Source organism: Gavia stellata, chromosome 3 (genome assembly GCF_030936135.1).
Source record: "Gavia stellata isolate bGavSte3 chromosome 3, bGavSte3.hap2, whole genome shotgun sequence".
In the NCBI taxonomy this organism is placed as follows: domain Eukaryota; kingdom Metazoa; phylum Chordata; class Aves; order Gaviiformes; family Gaviidae; genus Gavia; species Gavia stellata.
In genome coordinates, this window is record NC_082596.1 from 27,097,406 (window position 1) to 27,116,471 (window position 19,066).

Here is a 19,066-nt window from a genome sequence, read left to right on the forward strand (position 1 = left end):
GCTCCTGGCATCTACACCACAGCCTCGGGGAAGAGTACCTTGTTGGATAACTTGGGGTAGGATCCAACCCATATTGCTCTCCACGCAGTACTGGGGACTCTAAGAGATACGCAGTGACTTTTACTTCTGTGATGCAGACAGCAACAAGGACTTGACTTCTATCTGTTTAAAAAGAAGCCTTTCCTTACTGAAATGTCCTGCAGAAGTTAATCTGGGAGATAAAATGAATAAGGTCAAACTAATCAAACAGAAGTTTTATGAAAGTGATTCTAAACCCCACAAAATGTAATAAGCAGTGATATTACCAGGGAAAAAACTTACAGGATTAGCTAAACTGTCTATAGACCATGCTCTGTTTAACTGCACCACTGTTACTCTACTAGGAAAAAAACTGCAGATGAACATAAATACTAATCTGTTATGAATAATAAATGGTTGTATCCTAGCCTGTCCTAAGTATCTTTCTAGTATTTCATTTAGCCTGCGAAATTATATCTGCTCCTTTAATTGCAGTCTCTCTTCTGGAACTGCTGTTGTCTGAACTGACTTCAGCAGGCTTTGTCTTAGCCTCGTGGTCAAAGATGTTTTTAGCTGAACACAGAGTGAAGTTACAGCTTTGTAAACAGCTTAACTAATGATTGGACTTACTTTAATTGGCTGACAGACAAAGTGTTATGTTATGTGTCAGTCTGTCTAATTAATTTCTTAAAACTTACAGAAATTCTTATTTTAATTATCAATCCTTTTACTCACTAAGCTCCCTGGTAACTTCCCAGACTTACACTGTTCCCATAGGTGATAAGGATTTAAGATAAAGTGGCCAGGTATGGCTGTACAATATTATAATTCATATTTTTGTAAGCATTTAGAATATGGTAGGCACCTTACAAAACAAGAACGTGCCTTGTCCTAAGAGCTGTATTCACGATGACACAGATGTCCATCATATGCTAGAAAGCTGGGTAACAGGGAATGCACGAGAAGAAAGAGAAAGATAATAACATGACAACATGGGTCTGCACCGAGGTACAAATAGAGCAGTGCAGCTTCTTTTCATTACCTCTCTTGCCGTAGACTTCTCAAAGGAAAAATAATGGAATTGAACTTTTGGTGGTGACTTGAGTAGGAGGGAACTGATGGAAGGTTGGAGGAAGAACACCCTTCGTGCTATGGAAGTACAGAAAAGTGGTTAAGTATAAGTTAAAGTTGCATATGTACTGCTTTCATCCTAAATGCCAATGTATAAATTTCAGTGCATATTATAAATGTAGAACAAAGTTCTTACAACACTTAAGTTACCAAGCTCCCATTGGCATAACTACAGCCTAGATTTTGCTCATTTTCTTCACTGGTTTAAAATCTCTTGATCAAATCCAAATCACCTTTTTAAGACTCTGGGATAATCCTTCAGGAATACCTTCAGTAGTTCAGGGCTTTAGTTTGTGCTGCTTTATGATCAGTCTTTTGTATTTCCTGTACCTAATTATGCATTTTAATGAAGCTTGCCTCTATAACTTTCATCTCCCAAAGAGATGATAATTTTCACTTAGAATAATTTTAGAATTCTTTTAGATGATTAGTATTCTTTAGAATATATAATTTTTCTACTCTGGCAGTGGGAAAGATCACACTAGCAATTTATGCCTGTTCTAGCCTCAAAACCTACGTGACTTTAACCAAGCCAATTTTAAGTCACACGGTTAGATAAATCTGTGGAAATCTATCTGTGCATATCCTTTTATATTGGCTAAATTTGGGTTGGATTGACAGATATCGGTACAAACAAAGAAGATGCAAGCTAGGTTCAAGTGGATATGACAGTGTTCACAACACATATTTGCAATGATTCCCTTGTATCAGTTTTTACATCAGTTTAAGTTTTACTGCTGAAACATGCTTCAAGACCTTCATCTTTTTTCATTTCACACACAGAAGCTAACCTTTCAGCCTGGTGCCAGCAATAGATCTGGTTCGTATGGATGTCACCACCCACAGCCTCCACTGACTGAGGTGGATGGTCCCAAGGTACCAGCGGCAAAAAGGTCAGGGCAGTGAGCAGGCAGTGGGGAAGATGCGGTGGTGGCTGGGCAAGATGGGCTGCTTATTTGCACAGGCACACAAAAGGTTGGAAATTACCAAGTGAAAACACAGCCGAGCAAGCTTAAAGAGCCTCCCATGAATTTTTGACTTAGAGCTGTCAATGTTGCCAACTATTTTTAATACTTGCCTTGCGGGCACAGCTAGAAGTATGAGTTTGATAGCAGGCACAGGTGGTGCTGTGGCCTATCCCATATTGTCCTAGGTCATGGGGGCAGAGGAGGATATTACTGCCTGGAGTCCTCTCCAGCTAGGTGGGGAGCTGAAAGTGGGGGTGATTGCAATGGACGTTGAGTAACTGAGAGCAGCGACTGCCTGTGTTTGCTGGGGAGGGCTGGAACAGCTGGAAGTGCTGACACAGACCCTTTGTAATCCTGCTGGGATCATCATCCCTTAAATGGATTTTCATAATTGGAAGAGTATGAATAACATAAATAAAAGGTAGTGGTTTACCTTGCTTTTCTTCTTGTTTCCTGGAGTTTTATAGCATAGTTGTGTGCAGTCTCTGTTAGTAGGTGGTGGGTAGTGTGCTTATATGAAATATTAATAGTTGCCCCTAAATTATTGTTTTGTTGAAAATAATCTTCTCTAATGAAAGTGCAGAGGATGAGTGTTATTCATTGGACATTTTTTCTGTGTTTCTCTGAAGGTATTTTTATTTTGCTTGCTTAAGGAAATGAGACTTATGAAGTAACAGGCATATACACATGTGTGTGCCTGTGTGTGTTTTATGTTTGTGAAGGCATATGAATACATGTGCCTTAGTGCCTTAATGCTTGTCTGCCCAGTTAATTTTTCAATCTAGTGACTGGTTTCTATCACATTTAATAAAGGGATAGAAGTCTTACAATCACTATGTTCTTATGACTTCTGTAAAAAAGTAGAAATCCTTCTAGAGGAAAGAAACTCTTTTAGGGACCTCACCAAAGGGGAGGCTACTGTCTTTAAAAGACATGAAAGAATCCCTATGGAAGGTTCCCCCCTTGAGATGTATAAATCAGTAGGGGGTCATTAGCTCCACTGCAGAGAAAACTAGTTGTTCACTCTATTTGGATAACTTATGTCCCTTCTTCATGACAGGAGACAATTGATTTCCTAATTGTAATGCCAACTTTAAAAGGACCATTGTGGAAGTGGAGAGCTATTTTTTTGTTTGTGGACAATGTATGAATGTGAGTATAAATGGGAAATCTACTTTTTTTCCTTCAGAATTGTAGCTGAATTAACAGGATTTGTATTAATAAAATTTATTCTGGGGAGGTGAAACCAACCTGTGTAAATATTAGGAGCTACCTGGTATCTCTCTCTGTCTCCTCTCAAAAGTGACCATAAAACCAGAGAGAGAATGGATGCAACACAAGAGTCAGTGTCGTTCTCAGCTGTCAAAGCGGAAATTCAGAGTAACTCAGGAATCATGCTAGGGTGCCTGAGAGGAAAATTTCAAAAGACCAGAGGAGATCTAAACAAGATCTGAACTGTGGGAAGGAGAACTCCTAGAACTATGTCACTATCCCACTACCTTCCTGATACCGATCACTGGTAATGGGAGAGGATGCAGGCTAAGCATAAATATCAGCTAGTAAATATGATTGCTTTGGAGAAGACATACCTGAGCCATCTTTAGTTTAGGTACAATATATATAGGGTTTATATATAACAAACAGCTGCTGAGAGGCACTCAGCTTCTGACTCAGAGAAGTCACCTGCTTCTCAGAAGCTGTTGAATCTTATTAATGGGGTGCAGCATCTCAGCCCTTCCAGTTCCTTTCTAGCACAGCTGCCATTGCAAAAGATTTCACGTTACTTGAATGGAAGTCATTTGGGAGCTTTGGACTGCAAAGGAAGATCTCAGAGAAAGAGGAAACAGTCTGGGACTTAGCAGGGCGGATGTATAATATTTACAGATGGAGGTTGGCATGAAGGCTTGAAAGTCCAATTAGCTCAAGTTACTCAGGACCATGTCCAGTCAAGTTTTGAACAACTCCAAGGATGGAGGATCCACAATCTTTTGGGACAACCTGGTCCAGTATTTACCTGCCCTTGTAGAGGAAAAGGTTTTCCTAAGCTGTAATGGGAATTTTGTGTGTTCCATCTTGTGTCTGTTGCCTCTGGTTACATCACCGTTCACCTCTGTATCCTCCCATCAGGTAGCTGAAGATAGCAGTAAGACGCATCACTGAGCCTTCTTTTCTCCAGGTAGAACAAAGCCAGGTTTCTTATCCTCTCCTCAAATGTCTTGTGGTCCAGCCGTGACCATATCGATGGCCCTTCACTGGCCTTGCTGCAGTAAGTCCATGTTTTTCTTTTACTGGGAACCCCTACTGGACTCAGTCCTTCAGATGTGATCTCACCAGTGCCAAACAGAGGAAGAATCACTTGATTCAACCTCCTGGCTACACTCCTGCTAGAACAGACTGGCATGTGTTGGCTGCCTTTGCTGCAAGACCATGCTGCTGATGGTGTTCAATGTACTGCTCACCAAGACACCTAGGTCCTTTTTGGCAAAGCTGCTTTTTTCCCATTTTTTTCTCAGCTTGTGCTATTGCATGGGATTGTTTCATCTCTGTTGGAAGATTTGGCATTTGACTTCTTTGAACTTCATAAGATTCCTACCAGCCCTTTTTTCAAACCTGTCAAAGTCTCTCTGCATAGCAGCTCTACCTGCAGCACATCAACTGCTCCACTCAGTTTGATCTCGTCTGTGAATTTACTGAGAATGTTTTCAAGGTCTTTAATACATACATCAAACGGTATTGGCCCCAGTATCGATCCCTGAGAGATGCCACTAGTAACCAGCTGCAGGTTGGGCTTTGTGCCACTGATCACAACCCTTTAAGCCTGGCAGGCCAGACAATTTTCTGTCCATCATCCACTTATCCAACCAATATCTCACCAACTTGGTTATAGAAGACCATGACAAAGGCCTTGCTAAAGTCAACGTATACATTATGTTACTGCTTCTCCTTGCCCAGTGTGCCAATCATTTAATCACACAAAGCTATCACGTTAGTCAGGCGGAATTTGCCTGTGGTAAATCCATGCTGGCTGTTCCTAGTCATGTTCTTGTTCTCTATGTTTTTGAACATGTGTTTACATACTTGAACTGTTTCCTTGTGTTGTCTGGAGTACATACTAATTAAAGACTCATTTTTTCCCTAATTAAATGGGATATGGTGAATCACTCTACAGAGGCATTAGCACAAACAACAAGAAACTTTTATTAGGAACAGCAAACCTAGATAGGAAGTGATGGCTTTTACCTGCTTTTGAAGAATTAAACAAATGGTTATGACAGGTGAACAGGCTGCCAAAAACCTGAATAATTTCTTTGTATAGGTCTTCCTTTCAGAAGATGTCAGGGAGTTAGTTCACTGCATTGATCTTATTCGTGTCAAATAAAGATGGAATACTGTCAGGGAACAATTTTTCAAAGGAAAAGGTAAAAAAAGTCCAGGACTGTGTGAGAGAACACCCAGGAACTGCAAAGACCCCCAGTAATGAGGATATTGGTTAAAGCTTCCAGCACTGACACATGACTTGGATTGAAACTGCCACTGATTAAAACCACCGCACAAAGGAAGAGAATAGTAGCAAATTTGGGGATGATCCTAGGAAAGTCAGTAAACTTACATTAGATGAAGTCGATGAAATGCTAGCTAGAAATAGTTATAAAGTATCCAGATGACATGATATGGCAGAATATGAATGATGCTTATTTAAAAGAGAATCTTGCATCTGTAGAGCAGGAATCCTTTAAATACTTCCACAGAAAAACAGATAAACTGAATTCATAGCCACAATTTGCTTGGATTTTAAAAGCTATTGATATCTATTGAAGTAGTGATGAAGTAAAGAATTATTAGTGATGAGTTAGTGTGACTAGATTTAAACAATTAAAAGCTAAATTTAAATTAGTCTATAATTTATTTTAAGTCAGTAGACTGTAGGCCAAGTAGCCTGTAGCCGGCATAAGCAACAGCTAACATAATTTATGGTTGAACCTTCCTCCCCCTCTCCTGATGAAGAAGAGTAGCTGTTGCCATTGTGTTATCTAAGACTCCCTAAGCAAAACAGAAGGAGATCAGGAAAGCCAAAAAAAGCCTCCTTGGAAAGATAAAGAAAGGAATGCAACAGCTGAGGGAGGAAAAGTGACTGCTGAGGTAAGCGGAGGCATTACCAGCTTTAAACAAAGAACTGGAAAAAAATTATAAAAGGTGACCAGAACAGAGAACTTGTGAATGCTTTGAACTTGTGAATGCTTTGAACTTAAAGGAGTTGAATCTGCATGATCTCTGCTGTAGACCATCTCCAGATTCTCAAGACTCACAGGACATCTGGCCAACAGACTGGTGAGATTTTATTAACAGAGGCTATGTATTGCTGCTTAGCCCTGCATAGCTGTGTATGTTCCAGTAAAGCTTGGCTGTTAGAGGATAGACTTTTTTATCTCAGCTGTTGACTGCCCACTACCCACATTTATCACTTTGGCAACGGATTTGGCATTTCTGGGTGGGCTTGAAGCTTAAGTGAACTGAGAGAGATAACCTTCCAGGACCAGAGGTTTGAAGGATTGCAATTTCCTCCTCTGAATCTAAAGAAGGTGCAAGTGCTAAGATAACTTTGTTTTGAAATAGGAGCAGTTATCTCCTCACACATTACTATAAAAGAGATTGGAAATAACTGGAAGCTAGCAATTCATGCTTCAAATGTGTATCTCTCCCATCTGGTCACCTATGGCATATCAGGAGGCATAGCTGTGGCATGCCTGGTGATGCATCAGTTGTCAGCAAAGGCTAATGAGGGTCATGCATCAAACCCTGGGCTAACCAAGTGGTCACTGTCTCTGCTGAACAAAGGGGTCACAATAGGAGGTCAGGATCTGTCTCTGTCTTTGATTTGGTAATGGGTGAAGCAAAAGCAATGGAAGACCACGAGTGCTTCCTACCCAACCCAAAACCCCAGAAACCACTCTTTTTGGATGGGACTGTTAAAGTGACAGAGCCAGAAAAGCAGAGGGTACGTTGGTTGGTTTGTAGGAGAGCCAGATTACTATGGAGGATGAGCACCTCACATGGGGTACGTGATGGTCAGTGTATGTACTAGGAAAATGATCAAGGGAAAGCTGCTGTCACTTTATGCATAGGCTGACAAGTGGCAACATTAAAGACACACTGGTGGATCAGCCACTGCCAGGATCCTGTTTCAGATTATGTAGGGAGGAACTGGCTCTTCATCTCGTGGAAAAGGACATGCAGTCAGCAGAGAGTACACCTCCTTCAGCTTCAGCATGCAAGGCCAAAAAGTCTTTAAGACATAGCCTGACCCATCATCTCAAGTAAGAAGGACAGAGAGCTTAGACAAGATAGTATTGCAAGCACAAGATCTAACCCTCTCTGATTTAGTGAAGAAGGGGAAAGTTTGAGATAGAATGTGGTAGGGTGTCACAAGTCTGTAGACTTATATAAAAGCTGGACAGTGCCTGAACACGCACAGATCAGGTTGATAGCATGAGCTCATCCTCAGGGAAATTCAGCAATAAACAAAGCCTTGACAAGATTAGAGAGTGGTGCATGATGGTCTAAGATAAGAGAAGATGTAGAGATGTGTGTTAGGAAGAGTATAACTTACATGACCAGCAGTTCACATACAAAAGTAATAAACTCACTAGAGGGTTTCTGGACTATGGAGCAGGTTGTGAAATGGAACCTTCTTATCCCAAACTTATGATAGTTTCACCAACTGACAGAAGTATTTCCAACTTACAGCAAGAGAGCCAGCACAGCTGCTTGGGTGCTGATAGGACAGTTGTTTCTCTGACAGAAACTGGCTATGACTTGGGCCTGTATGTCACAGGAGAAATTATAAACGATTGCATCTGGCATTAGGGTTTGCACAAAGGCTTTGCATTTGCTGGACATCCCCAGGGAAGACTGCTGAATGCTGAAGATGACTCTGAGAGACATTGTAAAGCAGCAAGGGAAAACCTGAGATATGAATCTCCCAATAATCCTAATGCTGGAATGAGGAACTGCTACATCTCCTGGAATAGAAGAGACTTGAGGATGCTCCATTTGCGATTAGGAGCATGGCTGCCAAATAAATTACAACCATATGGTCCAACAGACAGATGGATTCAAGGCATGTTAAAGACAGTGTCAGCTACACACCACCAGGTAGCCAGGCGTACATTAGAAGCAAATGTTCAAAAGATGGATAAAGTAGCATGCTTGTTGCACCTGGTAGAATGAAATATTGGAAACTGAGTAACAGAGAGCCAAAGCAAAAAAACACATGCTGAGACTTCAGAGGATGGGACCTCTTAGAAATATCAAGTAGGCCAGCCACACCAGCTAAAAGTGAGAAGGGGAACAAAGAACAGAGAAAAATGTTCAATTTCTCAAATTTAAATACATGGAAAAGGTATTAATGAAGCTCAGAATTTGACTTTCATTTTGCAGAAAAATGAAAATGGAGCCTGGCTGGGACTGAGAAAATTATAAACCTCACAGCATCTCTGGCCTTGTCTGAGCACAAGTACTTTCAAATTTGTTGTTTCAGGGTTTCCAGGGTTGCTGGTAGATGTATAGCACTGAGTATAGAATGCACCTGTCTCAACTTAGACACCTGTGAGAAGTTCAGAGGGAAAGGTAATAATTCCCGGTTGAAAAGACACTCTGACAAAGGAGTCAGAGTCCAGCACATATTTAAATAAAAGACAGATAATGAGTAGCACAGATTGGCCAAGTGTGCTGGTTTTGGCTGGGATAGGTTAATTTTCTTCATAGTAGCTAGTATGGGGCTGTGTTTTGGATTTGTGCTGAAAACAGTGTTGATAACATACGGATGTTTTTGTTATTGTTGAGCAGTGCTTACGCAGTCAAGGTCTTTTCGGCTTCTCACACCACCCCACCAGCGAGTAGGCTGGAGGTGCACAAGAAGTTGGGAGGGGACACAGCTGGGACAGCTGACCCCAACTGACCAAAGGGATATCCCATACCATATGATGTCATGCTCAGTATATAAAGCTGGGGGAAGAAGAAGGAAGGGGGGGACATTCAGAGTTATGGCGTTTGTTTTCCCAAGTAATTGTTACGTGTGATGGAGCCCTGCTTTCCTGGAGATGGCTGAGCACCTGCCTGTCGATGGGAAGTAGTGAACGAATTCCTTGTTTTGCTTTGCTTGTGTGCGCAGCTTTTGCTTTACCTATTAAACTATCTTTATCTCAACCCATGAGTTTTCTCACTTTTACTCTTCTGATTCTCTCCGCCATCCCACTGCGGGGGAGTGAGACAGCGGCTGTGTGGTGCTTAGTTGCTGGCTGGGGTTAAACCATGACACCAAGGTATGAAACCCACATGAAAAAATATTGGAAATACGAAAATAAAGTCCAAAAAAGCTTAAACTTGTCCAATGTTCAACACTCAGGCTACATGACACATCTTTTCTGTCTGCCCTAGACACAGGATAGTTGGCTTCACAACTGCTTCATATATGAAGTCTGGCTGATCCTACTTGCTGGCCACGGCATTGAGAGAACTGGGGAACTCAAACAAGTCAGTAGCGTGAATGCTGGATGCTCCAATTAGCTGGAGACTGCAGTGTTGTACAAGACCTCTGAGTCCTCCTAACTCAACACTGGAACAGTGGTTGGTAGGAGATGTGTTGCCTGTCTGGAAAAAAAAAAAACAAATGAAAAGATCTAGTGTTACTGAAAGTATTAGAAATTTAAAAAAAAAATGCTCCCTTGTTCTTGTTTGCATACGGCACTTGCAGCAGATTCACTGAAATGCAGAGTCCTCCCCACTGAGATCAGAAGGATTGTGTTGGATTCTTCTATGGATAAAGAGTGGCAAGTACAGACTTGATGGAAACTATTCACTTTTATCCAGGATCAAGTGCTCAGTTAAGTGATTGACTGGTGTGTCATGTTAAGATCACTCTGCAGAAGTACAAGAAAACAGCATTAGCTTATGTATGAAAAGGATATGTGTGTTTCAGAACGATGTGTGAATATGATTTAATTAATGACATTTCCAATCAAACTGTGTTTACTGACTCCAATGTAGCTGTTATTGGATGCCGTCTTTTTTTGTATAAACCACCTGTGTTTTCTAGTTGATTACTCATTAAATACTGTACCCGGTATCAAAATATGACCCCAAACACAACTGATACGAAATTGTCTCATGTAAAAGAAGCATTAGAATATGCAAATTTTCAATAACTATTAGAAGTGCAGACAGAATGGCCTTGATAATTGTGTATCACAGTGGCAGATACTGGAATGAATTGAAAGAAGGAAGAGTATCACTGGTGGAGTTTTCTTTGGGTGGTCACCCACAGCTGCTGGAATCTTAAATGCATCATTGCAGGATCTCATTGTGGGCCTACTAACAGTGCTAACAGTGCTAGTAATGCTAATAATGTGTAATAAAAATGGCTCATTACTGGTTGAGGCAAGCAAAGCACCAAAGTGACAGCCTGTTGTACGGACCTAGACTGGATAGGTGCCTCCAGTCTTAGTCAAAGACAAGGCCTCTGTCTTGGCCACCAGGAAGTGTTGGCTCCATTACTGGCCACCACCCCATAAGCCTTAAGTGGCACAGACACGTGCCATGTCAGGCCTTGATGTTGATAATGGTCTCATTTATTACAAGAGGGCCTTCAAGGAAGGTGTGACACACAGGTGGTAGCTGACATGGGCTATAGTTAGCATAACAACTTTTTCTTGAGCATTTTTCTCTTGCAAAGTCAAGCATAGGTGCTGGCATGTGCTGTTATATGTGACACAGGGAAGAGAACAGGAAATCTGGGAAAAATGTCCTTAGAAAGATAGAGAAAGTAGTGTAACAGCTGAGAGAGGAAAAGCAACTGCTGAAATGACCCTCAAAGAAAGAACTGTGAAGAAAGTTAAAAATTGTCCGGAAGAAAGAAGCAGTGAACACTTTGAACTTAAAGGAGCTGAATCCACATGGGTCCCTGCAGGTGACCATTGCCAGGCCCCCAAGACTCCCAGGATGTTTTGAGTAAGAGATTGGTGAGATCTGCTACAAAACAGTGCTTTGCTTTGTATAGTTGTGGATATATCTTGTGAAATTAATCTGTCTCTTGTGAAATTAATCTGTCTCTATCTCAGGTGTGAAGTGCCCGCTATGCAGATTTACCACTTTAGCAACAAGGGCTGATTCTGCTCTCGAAACCACTTGAGTCTGTGGAAAAATACAAAGTCAAAACAGAGTAAGTCATGTCAGAACCTGTGCTGCATCAGCTCTACTAACTTTTGTGAATAAAGAGGATATTGAAAGTAGCATGAGTTTTCAGCACAGAATGTGTTCATTTTGATTGACGTACCAGGAATGTACAATTTATACCAGTAAAGTACCTGTTAACTTACTGGATGGGCGAATTAATTATTGCACTCTCTTGTATTTAATTGTTTTCTGTCTGCTATCAGTTTTACAGTCTCTGATTTAGTCTTGTGGTTATGTCTCTTCTTGAATATGTTTGATATTATATCCATTAGTATGTATTTTTCTCTTTCTTTAACTCATTAATTTTCTGGTTTGCCTTTTAAACCAATTTCTTCCTAGGATTGTTCCAGCATGGGTTTTCTGCAAGTTTTGTCTTTGAAAGGTAATTTAGGCTTTCATAGTGAAAGTTCAGTTTCATTGCTTAAAAAAGGCCTTGTTATATAAGAACAAAAAAAGACTGATATGATAATGTTCCCCGTTCCGCTCCCCCCCCCCCCCCCCCCCCGCCCCGGTTATTAAACAAGTCCTCTGGGAGTTATACAAGTTCAGAGATTCTTGAACTTCTGCCAGAACCGTGGTACACTTCCAGTGGGTATATATAACTTTAATGCCTAGAATGCAGCTGGATATGTTGGCTTTACACATACCCAGAGTCTAATGCACATTGTCTGCTCTAAAACCGATTCGCTATTTTGCCATAACTCTTACTAGATTGTTATACAATAAAGAGCCAGGTGCCAACAATCTTAGCAATGATGCCCCAGCTAAATCTGCTTTAGATGAAAGTGCACCTGCCAGAAGTATTTCCCAGGACATGCAATCATTTAGTCTACAAATTCAAATAATGCTTATTCTCTTGTTTAAATTACACCTAGAAGTCTAGTCAGGTACATAAAGAAAACTTGGTAGATACGCCAAAAAATTAATAAATTGGAGTCTCTGATTACTGATACAGATTTTACAGCCCTGGAGTGGAGTTACTTCAAATTTAATCCATTTAAGCGTGAAAAGGCTTGGAATCGCTGGTGAGAATTTTCTATTATTCTCTGGGAAAATATTTACAAAGATGTGTTCTCCTGCAATTTTATTGAATCCTGTGCAGTGGTAACGAGTATGTGGCTTCTGTGCCTGCCCTGAACCCTAGTTTTCAGATTTTGGGGCTGGATAACATTTTAACCATGGACTGTTTCAAAGCTCACCAAGTGAAAGGCAGTGTGCACTGCAGGGGGAATTTATCGCCTTTAATGGACACAGAATTTCCCCACTGACCTCGCTGTGTAACAACGCAGGGTACCAAGTTGCCAAAAGTAGTCTACCTTTTGTTAGAGCTTTTGTTGAATAGTTAAAACTCAGGCCTGGAATATAGCATTCAAAGCCTAAATGCTTCTTTCTGTAAACTGGTGTAAATCAAATGTTACTCCTCAGAAATCACCCTCTTGAAGAGCCTGTTTACTTCCACTGAATATGACAGGAGCTAACCTGAATTTAGGTGGTGAAAGTACACACTGTGTTAAAGTCGGCTGGGAGAGTAGGTGCCTTACAGAATTAAGGAGTACAGAGAACTTTGTTTGTATATCTATTCAAATTCAGATTCTGGATGACTGAAAGTTATTATTGTCACATAGCCATGAAACATTAGATCATCTTATGTCATTTCCTGCACAGGCTTATGCTAACCAGAGTTGTCTAATTAGGACTCCTGCTGGGATGTCCAGGAGAAGGGAAGGACTGGATGGCAGACAGACTGGTTTAACTTCTCAAGCCTTATTGCCATCATGATGTCCATGATTAAAAGTATATTTATAGACTACTGTGGGGAACCCTTCTCTGCCTTTGCCCACACGGTAGAGGAAGACTGTGCCCCTCTTACAGGGCAGTGCTTTTCTATCTGAATTTGATGGTTTTGCTTTTCAACTGGAAGCCAGTTTTATGTTGTGTGCACAGTAGGTGATAATAGGTCTTCTTGAATGGTCTTAAGTTGTCTAATGGCACAATTAGGAATTTTAAATTCAGAGATTAACCCAGTTCAAACTTCAGAAAATTTTAACATTTAATTTTTCAAACCATTACGGAGTCTTCAAAAGTCTTTGCTTGCTTTATTACAGATAAAACTTCTGTGTGAGGATGAAGTAACAACATACTTTCAGAAGCTGTGAACACGGCTTTTGAATAGAGGAGAATATAGGTATAATAATAAATGTTTCCATGATCATAAGGAACTAACGAAAATAAATGAATAAATGCATTTACTCACATAATTTTAAGTAAGCGTAGTTTTGCTTGCTGTGATAGCCAGCAGTGGCTGTACTCTAGATACATGTAGACTCTTCTGCTGAGAAGTCAGACCAGTCCGGCTTCTAATTAGCTGGGTTAATTAATCCCGGGTTCTTCTTTGCTTCCAACATCTGCTTGAGTGAAGCATCACTGTTGATTTTCATCTTCAGACAAAAGAATGAAAAGTAATTAGTCCAGTGGTTCCTACCCCATGGCTCAGGGACTCCAGACCATGTTTAGTATCTCTGATATATGGAAATGAGTTGAACGGTGAAAACTGTGAACACCCTCATGGTCTGTGCAAAGCTTTGAGGGGTGACTGTGCTCCGCGGATCCCAAAGCGTGGAAGCTACTGCACTAGCTCCTGTCTGTGCAACATTGGTGAGTGATTTCTCCTTTCAGCTGTCCTCTGTGACCCATCTGGTGGACTGCCTTTATGGCCAGAGGAGAGCTTGGGGTGGGTTCCTTCACCTGGGTCTGGGCATCTTGCTTTGCCCCAGCAGCACAGAAAGCCTGGCCCTCATCTGAGACGGCATTGGTGTTAGAGGTGTAGGATCCGCATACCCTATTTCAGGCCAACCTCCCCCCTCTCCCAGAGACAGGATTATGGGGGCTCTTGTGAATGAGGAGACTCTGCTATGCTCGGGTTTCCTTTGACTAGCAGATGTCCTCTTAGGTCTTAGGCCAGCAAATATAAAATCTGAGTGGCCCTAAGTGTCTTTTAACAAACAGAACTGGAACTGAGAGTGGGGTAGAAATAGATCCAGAGTCAGAGGGTCAAAACTTGCAGCAGCTTTTCCTTAGCTGTACCCAGCAGATCCTGGGCACAGCCGAGAATATAAAAAGCTATAAACATGTTAATGCTGGTAATATTGCCTGTTCTTTTGGCACTTAGCTTCCCTCTTGGAGGAAAGCCAGCTCATCTTTTGTTGGTTTTTTTTTTTGTGTTATAGATTCTCCTGAGATGCTACATACTTCAGTTCAGGCTTTGTGATTTGTGTTAAAGTGGTGTAACTGAGAGTAAATCTATTAATTTATTTCAATGTAGCAAGTAAGAATCGGAACCCTTACTGCTACTGCTGAATCAGTAAAGAGAGGTTAATAAATTGTGCCACTCTAGATTTTTTCTGCAGACGGGAACCCAGGAAAAACTTAAAGGTACTTGCATGACATTAAGTATGAGTGAATTCAATGTAGTTTTAAACTTGCAGTCTTTCAGGTAACAGTGTGGAAGAAAACAAATATTATAGGGGTTTTTTATTGCAATTCTGACGCTGGGGACTATGAAAACATTTTTGAGTGACTAAGTTTTGCTGTGAAAACTAACAGGTATCAATTGCAATTTTAATTAGCAACTGCATAAAAGTTATATCTGAAAGAGTTATTAAAATTACATTATCTATAGGCGACCAGAAGTGAAGCATCACAAAGGTGAGAAAGAAAATGAGTAAGCCAGGAACAAAAAAGGGTATAGTTTGACTGGAAAATAAGCGTTGAGTGGTTTAGGTATCTGCACAGTGCAGATGGGACTGATGTGCTTCAAGCTATTGTACATATTGAGAAATATTTAAGATTACAAAGGTTGCTGCTATATAATTTTTTTCTGCGAGTACTGTTAGAAAATGAAAATTCACCTCTGGATTGGAGAGAGAAGTAGATTTGTTCAGAAAGAGATGTATGATGATGGTGGGCTGCAAACTGTCTTTGTAAGGAAAAAACTGGGAAGAGAGAGAGTTTACTGAGTGACACAGTGTTGCACGAGAGACTAACAGTTGGAAAGGTGTCAGTGACCAAGAGTTAAAAGAATGAAGCTAAACACAGTATAACTTTTTTTGGGAAAAACTGTAGTGCCACCAATCCAGATCTAAGCCTGGGACATTTCAGCACCGTAGATCAGAACAAGTGCTAGTTAACAGATCCCACCTTCCACTAATGGGAGCAATGTAGAATTCATACATTTCTTGTCGCCTGAGCCCGAACACCAAACAGGTGACTGCAGTGATTTTGTTATTAGCTGTTACAGTTGGTACAGGATTTAGGTGGTGGTTCTGGTGCACATGATAAGTCCTGATAAGGGTCATATGCAAAAGAGAGGTGATGGGAGCAAGCTACTATTATACAAATAAATTATAGATAAATTATTTACATATAATTTATACACAAATTATATATAATTACACAAACAACCATTTTCCCTCATAAAATAAAGCTGATATGAGTGTGATCTATTTGACTGATGACTGACAGGTTGGACTCGATGATCTTACAGGTCTTTTCCAACCGTACTGATTCTGTGATTCTGTGATAATCTGAGTCTTGTACAATTTGACTTAGAGAGCAGAAAAGGAAGCAGAAATTAAACAGGAAGAGAAAAAATTAAAAGGGAAGGAACATGAACAATTCCAGATGTGGGTCTAACATTTTTACTGCAAAATGAAGCAAATGAAATGTCAGTCTGGCTTTTTGAAGTGTTTCAGAGACTCCCAGAAGCTACAGAAAGGCAGGGTTTTGATTAAGGTAATGGGATTTGTTATGGTGTGGTTGTTGGGAAGCATTGCTGACTTTGCTTAAGTGCAGAATAGATAGAGGATGGATATAAGAGCTAAAAGAGATCAGTATTCAAGCAGTGACATAGAAGGGGTATTTGGCTATCAAAATTTGTTAGGATTGTCCAGCTTTTCCAAATGCTGTCTGTGACAAAAAGAAAAACAAGGTGGAAAAGTTTTTTACAGCCAGTTTTATACAGATACTAGACTCTTACTAGTAAGATCACTGAAACTAGAAGTGTCTGATTGGAATAGGAAATACATTTGGAATGACAGAGTTGTGTTTTATTAAGATGTCAGCTAGAAGGTAGAATTACGGCTGAGGGTTAGGAAGAGGAAAGTCAAAACAAAGGGAGGGAAAGGTGGCAATTCTACATCAATATGTTTGAATGAAATTGCAATAAGGTGTTCTTTAAATTAAAAAAACCCCACAAATGACCCACAGGTCACATTCTAATCTTGGCTTATTTCAGAATTCTGTTACCAAAACCAGAATTTGGTATCCTCTTTGAGCTACTGTTTTTAATTCCAGTCCATAGGCAAGCAAATAAAAGAATTTAAGTCAATGACTCACTTGTCCAAAGTGGAACGCAACTGCAACAACTAACTTAAATGCAGCCAAAAAGGGGACTTAGTTATGCAGGAACATAATTTATATTTATTTCTTTTCTACTGATAACTTAAGTATGTGACAAGGTGTCACTATCAAAAACTGCTAAGAGAATTAGGATCTTTTTTGTATGCAAATCTGTCTCTTTGGCTATCACTATGCTTTAGAACAGTGTAGACACAACGCAAAACATTTGACTCCCAAACATTATGTGACCCAGTAGGAAACATGGAGACAGAAAAGGCAAATGCTTTTACGCAATGATTTTACACCCTAGCTCTCTCTAGCCTTTTTTGGCAGTTGCAGGGAGACAATTCCTGCTGTTTAGACAGTGAAATACATTTGGAATGACAAAGATGTGTTCTATAAGACATCAGCTAGAAGGTGGAACCTGCCTGGACCTCCATCCCTGTCTTGTCTAGGACAGATATAGCAGGTTGGATGGAAAACACCTATGGACTGGACGTGAACCACAGGCTGCTAGTTGGACTTTGGGGACTGGATCATTGAGAATGGCAAGTGAAGTGCAAAGCATAAATAAGTTTGGGAGACTGCTTGGTGGGACAGAGGAAAGTTAAATCTCATGGTGAAGGTGTACTGATGGTGAACAAATGCAAAGCATGAGATATTGTGAAGATGTCTGGCGTTCTTATGATTAGAAAGGCAACATCTCCTGAAGCATTCTCACTTAGATTAGGTGTTTAGTAGGTGTGGTGTGTGCAGCTTGGGAAATGCACCAAAAGAATTACTTTTCTACTTCATAAGCTTGTTCCCTTATTGTTCGCTAACCTGTTATGCTCCAGACCTGGCCTCTCATTAATCACAATCAGAGAACTTTGTAGTTCTCACACCAGGGGAGGAAGCCAGGTTTTTAGTTCCCAGTGATCTTCTCTTGTTCTTAAATATTTTTGTTAGTTTTGTGGGAAAAGCCCCAAAATTATCTTTCTGCTCCTCTATCCTTGACCAAATGTTACTTCCAATGGAGTGCAGATACCATCAGTGATAATGCTTGAATCTAAATGGGCAAAGAAACCACAACAATAGTGTTTTTCAAATTTTTTTTTGTAAACAACAAGAGAAAGAATACATCCTTGCAAAACAGACAAGTAGAAAAATGCTAAAAAATCTTCAGTGATGAGACAAGGTAACACAGAGAACTGGGTACATTCTGCTCCCAGCTGCTCTGAAAGTCCTGGATGATGAAACGCACTTCATGTTAATCTAGATTTTCATCAATGCAAGGCCGAGCAAAATCTAGTACTTTTTTAAAATCACTTGCCTTCCTTGTGATGTCAAAATTTGAAGAGAAAAATGCTCTGTTGTCAGGTCTTAGAAAATCTTGATCATGCAGAATTCTGCAAACAGAGCTGGAGCTTAGAGCCTGGCAGGTGCAGATTTATGCATCTAATAATATTGGGACCTTACATTTAGTTTTTGCTCTTGATTGAACGGAATAATATTAAAAGATTGTATCATTATGTGTACTACATTTTTTCTTTACATTATTTTAAACTAAACTGAGATAGCCCTAGCATTTCAAAGCAACAGTATTAAGAACCTGTTTAAATAAACAGAAAATAAAATAAAACGTGTCTTTTTCTTGACAGGTCCACATTTTTTAAGCTCAGATCTGTACCTTTCCTAGAAAAACGTTTCCAAAACCAATGGTAAATTGAGGATATCCTGCCTTATAAGAGGTCAGTTCTTTCAGTTGTGTGACTCTTCCTCCAAAAACTTCTAAAAGTTTCACAATAAACTCAATCAAGAGGCTTTTCTATTGAAATCTAATGCTTTCTGTCACATATTTGCCTGAAGACTGAGGACTTGGCCAACCACACCCGGAGGCAGGGCAGCAGAAGACATGTACGGTGACTGTAAGTGGAAGCGAATGACCGGTGACTTCGCTGGCATGGGATGGGAAGGAGGGCTCAGCTCAGGCTGAGGCACGCTCGCAGGGTTGTCTTGTTCCCCGAAGATGTCCTTTGTGACCCCTCTCCTCCCCCTTTTCCCGGGGTGAGAGGCCCCGGCAGGCAGGAGCAAGGGCATGGGGAGACAGCAGAACCGGAGGTAGGGGCTGAAACAGGGCTGTCTGCGCTCTCCCGGCGGCGACTGGGGACGGAGCAAAAGCCTTGTCTTGCATCTGCTCTTGAAGCGGGGCTGCTTTTGGGTGAACCCTTGTGTGCGCTGAGGCAGAAAGAAATGCACTCACATGCAGACGAGGATGGCAGAGAGCACTTCTGCTGTGGTCCCCAGCTCTGGCAGTCTGCACAAACAATGGCAATTTGTCT